Raw genomic sequence first — 5,833 nt, 5'->3', positions numbered from 1 at the left:
AGAGAGAGAGAGAGAGAGAGAGAGAGAGAGAGAGAGAGAGAGAGAGAGAGAGAGAGAGAGAGAGAGAGAGAGAGAGAAATCTTTGCGTAATTATCGTCAAATATTTCAAGCAATGACAATTTAATAAGAGAGAAATTGTTGCGTAATATCGTCAAATATTTCAAGCAATGACAATTTAATAATGTGAAATGGAGAGAGAGAGAGAGAGAGAGAGAGAGAGAGAGAGAGAGAGAGAGAGAGAGAGAGAGAGAGAATCTCGGCGTAATATCCTCATACATTTCAAGCAATGACAATTTAATAATGTGAAACGGAGAGAGAGAGAGAGAGAGAGAGAGAGAGAGGAGAGAGAGAGAGAGAGAGAGAGAGAGAGAGAGAGAGAGAGAGAGAGAGAGAGAATCATTTGCAATTCCCTACCCCCAAAAATAATGTTATTCACCCTCCATTAAATTTGCGTTTATAAGCGTGACATAATTTCGAATGACTATTTGTTAAGATTTAGTAATGATATAATCAGAGTGCTTATTCTGAGCAATTCTTTAAACCTTGTTATAATATATAGAAGAAAACAAACCCAGAGCTCACAAGAGAACAAATTAATGTTAAATAATAAAATGAACACAAATAAATAAACTTAATCTACAGAAAATTTTTGCGATTGACAATAACCACACACACATACAGAGAGAGAGAGAGAGAGAGAGAGAGAGAGAGAGAGAGAGAGAGAGAGAGAGAGAGAGAGAGAGAGAGAGAGAGAGAGCAATTTCGCTGTCTTAACTGTTTAATGAAAGTACTTCTGGAAATCGAATACAAAACTAAAATTAGAATCAATAAGCATCAATAGAACCTAATCTTGAAGCAAACCTTGAAAACTAAATAAAAACTAATAGCTATATGTGAGTCTGTGTATGTGTGTAGCATTGTATTTTGGAGGCTATTTTTCTTTTATACTAATGCTACAGGAAATATACAAAGTCTAAGACAATTCAGTATTTGTTCAAAAGTATACTTAACTGGTCACACAGAGGTGAAGATTAAAAGAATATATATATTCACTTGATTATACAGTTACAAATACAGTACACATGGACAAAAGTACGTACATACATATATCTACAGATATCTATATCTATATATACCTATATATGAATATATATATATATATATATATATATATATATATATATATATATATAAATAAATATATAAAATATATATATATATATATATATATAAATATATATATATATATATATATATATATATCATATATATACAGTATATATATGTGTATATATATATATATATATATATATATATATATATATATATAAACACACACATAGATATATATATATATATATATATGTATATATATATATATATATATACACTGTATATATATTTATATATATATATATATGTGTGTGTGTGTATGTGCGTATATATATATATATATATATATATATATATATATATATATAAAACACAAACAGCGCTATGACCCCTTCTGACGCCTGAAACCTAGACATTCCTTGTAGGGATTGTCAAGTCAATTAACACTGTATCACTCTTCCCGACTTGAACGTATTTGCAAGACTCGACGTCTGAACCAAAGATAAATGAAAGACGACGGTTTCGATGACACGTGCTTCTCAGAATATGCTTAATTGTCTAAGCATAGCCGGTAGCAGCATACTGTGAGTGTGGTAGGATAGAATCACAGAACAAAATATAGAATTTGCAACAAATAAAAATGGATAATGTTTTATATACATATATATCTTTATTGTAACAAGTGAAATATTAGGGGTTAGTGTTGTAGAAATAAACTGTGTATCCATAACCAAAAAAAAATAACCAAAAAAACTGAGAGACATTACAATTGTGTTGACTTTTACAGTTGTTTTTTTATTCTTTCCCTTGTTTCTGTTACTCCATAAATGTTGGGTCTAGTAGAAAGGAAAAATTATAATTAAATATAAAGAGAGTGACTATTATCTAGTGTTTTAAAAATCAGAATCTATTAGATAGAATTAAAACTCTTTATTAATAAGATAAACACTATTGAAAATTATAATGGCAATTGTGAGGCCCAGGCAACATGGCTTTGTAAAAACCTGACATGGAATCTTTTTAGATATTCTATAAAACACGACAGGCAAAAAACAAAAATATAGACATTTTAAATAACATAGGACCATATAGAGTATAATCTAAAACGGACCAATCATCCATAAAAATTATTAGGGGGATTAAAAAATAAAAGAAAGAGGATTTAAACTCCATGAATAAATAAACCCTCAGGATGGCACCCACAAAAACAAAAACGGAAAGGGAAAAAAAAGTCCGGTTGGCATAAAAGTTTCATTTAACTTTCATCAAATATAAAACGGAGGACCCCAAAGGAAAGAACTATTTTTCAGGACAACACCAACAGTAGCGACAAGGATTTTTTTCCCCTCCTTTTTTCTTTCCAATTTTTTAGGCTCCACTTCAGCAGTAAGAGTTACTAGATTCTCTTATTGGAATCACAAGGAATTTCCAATATTTATTTGGCACTGTGCCAACATTATCCTTCGGTGCCAAGGGAGGGAAAAAGTCTAAGCGGAAAGTTATTCTTATAAAGAAAAAGCACGAGATATACTTCCAGGTTGAAAATGCTTCCATTGTTGACGATTCCAGAAGTTTTGGGGGAGCTGGAAATCCCCTGGAATCTCATAAAATACTCACAAACTTTGATATTTAACGTCCGAAAGAAGCCAATTAGGAAGAGAGAATAATGCTTGGCATCCGTCTGCTTTTCACTTGAATTGCTTTAGGCACTAAGACAGTAAAATCTCACAACGGTTGGAACATGAAAGTATTTTTTCCTTACAGGAAAACTAAACTTTTCTTAGCTAACTTTTAAAGTCAATCATGAGCCGCAGAGATAATCTACAGGTCTACCTACTAAGTTATCAGCAGCCACTCCCCGGCCCTCCCTGGCCCCAACTCACATATAATTAGGAAACATTACTTAATAAATTTTCACTTTTCCAACAGAAAATTGGAGGTTAAATGGCAGGACAGGATTAGAGAGGAAACTATAATAGAGATTACTCGGGTGCCATATGCGGATGAGATCATAGTAAGTGGTTGGAGATGGGTTGGGTATGCTCTTCGCACTCCCCAAGAGAGACTAGTTCATCAAACTTTTAACTGAGCTCCACAGGGCACTAGAAGAGTTGGAAGACCCAGACCTAAATGACGGAGGACTACGAAGCGTAAAGTAAGAGATAATGGAGAGATAATAAATGGAGAGGTATTGATACAAAAGCCCAAGACAGAGACGTCTGGCGAAATCTAACCGAGGCCCTTTGCGTAGGAGATGATGATGATGATGATGATAACTTAATAAATTTTCACTTTTCTGGTGAATAACAGTGTCTTAAAAGATGTAAGCACTCGTATACGTTGTTGATAAAAAAAAATCCCAATTCCTCCTATAATGAATATATTTTTGTGATATTATTGGATATAAATCATCACTTAAAGATCCCATCAACAATCGAGGATGCATTGATTGTGGACCATAACCTTATCTATTGCATACAGGGGCAGTCTTAGTCATGCTATTTCACTAAGAATATAGTCATAATTATGTGGAATTCCAATAGAAATAGCTATTACCATATAAACTAACCCCCAAAATATTCTTATCATGCAAATTACTTAATATAATAACTGTTTGCAATATCAACAAAATAATAGAAAAGAAAGTGATGCCCTTTAGCTAAATATTTCTTTTTAACTTTAATCAATTGATTTTTAAAAATTATAAATCTGATACAAAGCAGTGGATCTATTCAAATAAAGAACTGTTACAAAAATGTGATGCCTCCTTTAAACGAAATAAATTCCAGTTTAGTGACACCCAATTCTGCAACATTCTCCACCTTAAATTTTGTTTCTTCTTCCCCACCGTTATCCCTACATTAAGGGGTCGGTTGCCTAATGCACCATCTCCAATGCCTTCTACTAAAGGTATCCTCTTCCAAAAAAAACTCTTCTCTTTATATCATCCTTTACCTTCACTCGCCATCTATTCCATCTAATTCTCTGCATCCCTCTTGATCTTCTCCCCCTTACAGGTTCCTCCCAAGCCCTTCTCACTCCCCAAACCTCTTCTCTCCATATCATCCTTCACCTTATCTCGCCATCTAATTCTTTGCCTTCCTCTTGATCTTCTACCCCGTACAGGTTTTTCCCAAGCCCTCCTCACGCCCCAAACCTCCTCTCTCCATATCATCCTTCACCTTATCTCGCCATCTAATTCTTTGCCTTCCTCTTGATCTTCTACCCCGTACAGGTTCCTCCCAAGCCCTCCTCATTCCCCAAACCTCTTCTCTCCATATCATCCTTCATCTTATCTCACCATTTAATTCTCTGCATCCCTCTTGATCTTCTCCCCCCTTACAGGTTCCTGACAATCCCTCTTCATGTTCAAGGTTAAAAACTCGTAATCACTTTTGAGCTTAAGGCTCGAAAACTCCATCATTCTACTACAGTAATGAGAAATTAACTGAATTGCTAAATGCAAATAAAGTAACTAAAACCCTTAAAAAATCCAAGTTTAACTACCAGACTTAATGATATTGATTGATTGATTTGAGGTTTTCTAGCATCCTGACATCTATAATTATATTGAATAAAAACATTTCCCTGCTGAGTGAGAGAAAACATTGATTTGGAAAAATATAACAAGTGGAAAGTGAACTACAGCAGATGAATGGATAGACCCAGTTACAAACCAATTTGACTACTGGAGTCGATATTATGCAAACTCACAGAGGATTATTTCCAACTTGCGCAGACTTTGCAATTAGAGGGTCTAAAAGACACTTGTAAGTTATCTACGGTACCTTTTATTTAGAAGCATTGTTTAGAGAGGCCAATGACTAAGACAGTAAAATCTCACAACGGTTGGAACATGAAAGTATTTTTTCCTTACAGGAAAACTAAACTTTTCTTAGCTAACTTTTAAAGTCAATCATGAGCAGCAGAGATAATCGACAGGTCTACCTACTAAGTTATCAGCAGCCACTCCCCGGCCCTCCCTGGCCCCAGCTTGGGTGAAGATCATACGTATATATGGTCAGTCTCTAGGGACCTATCCTGCTAAGGCACTGTCACTGTCCCTTTCCTCTGCCATTCATGAATGACCTTTAACCCTTAAACAATGTCCAAAAGTCCTATCGTAAATGTACATGATCACTGACCAAGCATCTTCTGCACCGAGCTTGGACCAGGGAGAGCAAGGCAATGGTCAGTCTCTAGGGAACTGTCCTGTTAAGGCACTGTGGCTGTCCCTTTCCTCTGCCATCCATGAGGGACTTTCAACCCTTAAACAATGTCCAAAAGCCCTATCATAAATGTACATGATCAGTGACCTAGCATCCTCTGCACCGAGCTTGGACCAGGGAGAGCAAGGCAATGGTCAGTCTCTAGGGAACTGTCCTGTTAAGGCACTTTCGCTGTCCCTTTCCTCTGCCATCCATGAGGGACTTTCAACCCTTAAACAATGTCCAAAAGCCCTATCATAAATGTACATGATCAGTGACCTAGCATCCTCTGCACCGAGCTTGGACCATGGAAAGCAAGGCAATGGTTGCTGATAAATCGGCAATTCCACACCCCCTATCACTAACACGCAAGGATAGTGAGGTTGCAGACACTATAATCTATTGGGAATGACTGGATCTCGGACTCCCGATCCACAAGATGCGAGTCACTAGTCAGGGACTTGTATAACAGTTTACCGAAACTTTAACTGCATTATGTTAGAATGGGTCCC

Source organism: Palaemon carinicauda, chromosome 2 (assembly GCF_036898095.1).
Source record: "Palaemon carinicauda isolate YSFRI2023 chromosome 2, ASM3689809v2, whole genome shotgun sequence".
NCBI classification, from domain to species: Eukaryota; Metazoa; Arthropoda; class Malacostraca; order Decapoda; family Palaemonidae; genus Palaemon; species Palaemon carinicauda.
The sequence above is the reverse complement of the archived record's forward strand: the minus strand, read 5'-3'. Positions refer to the sequence as shown.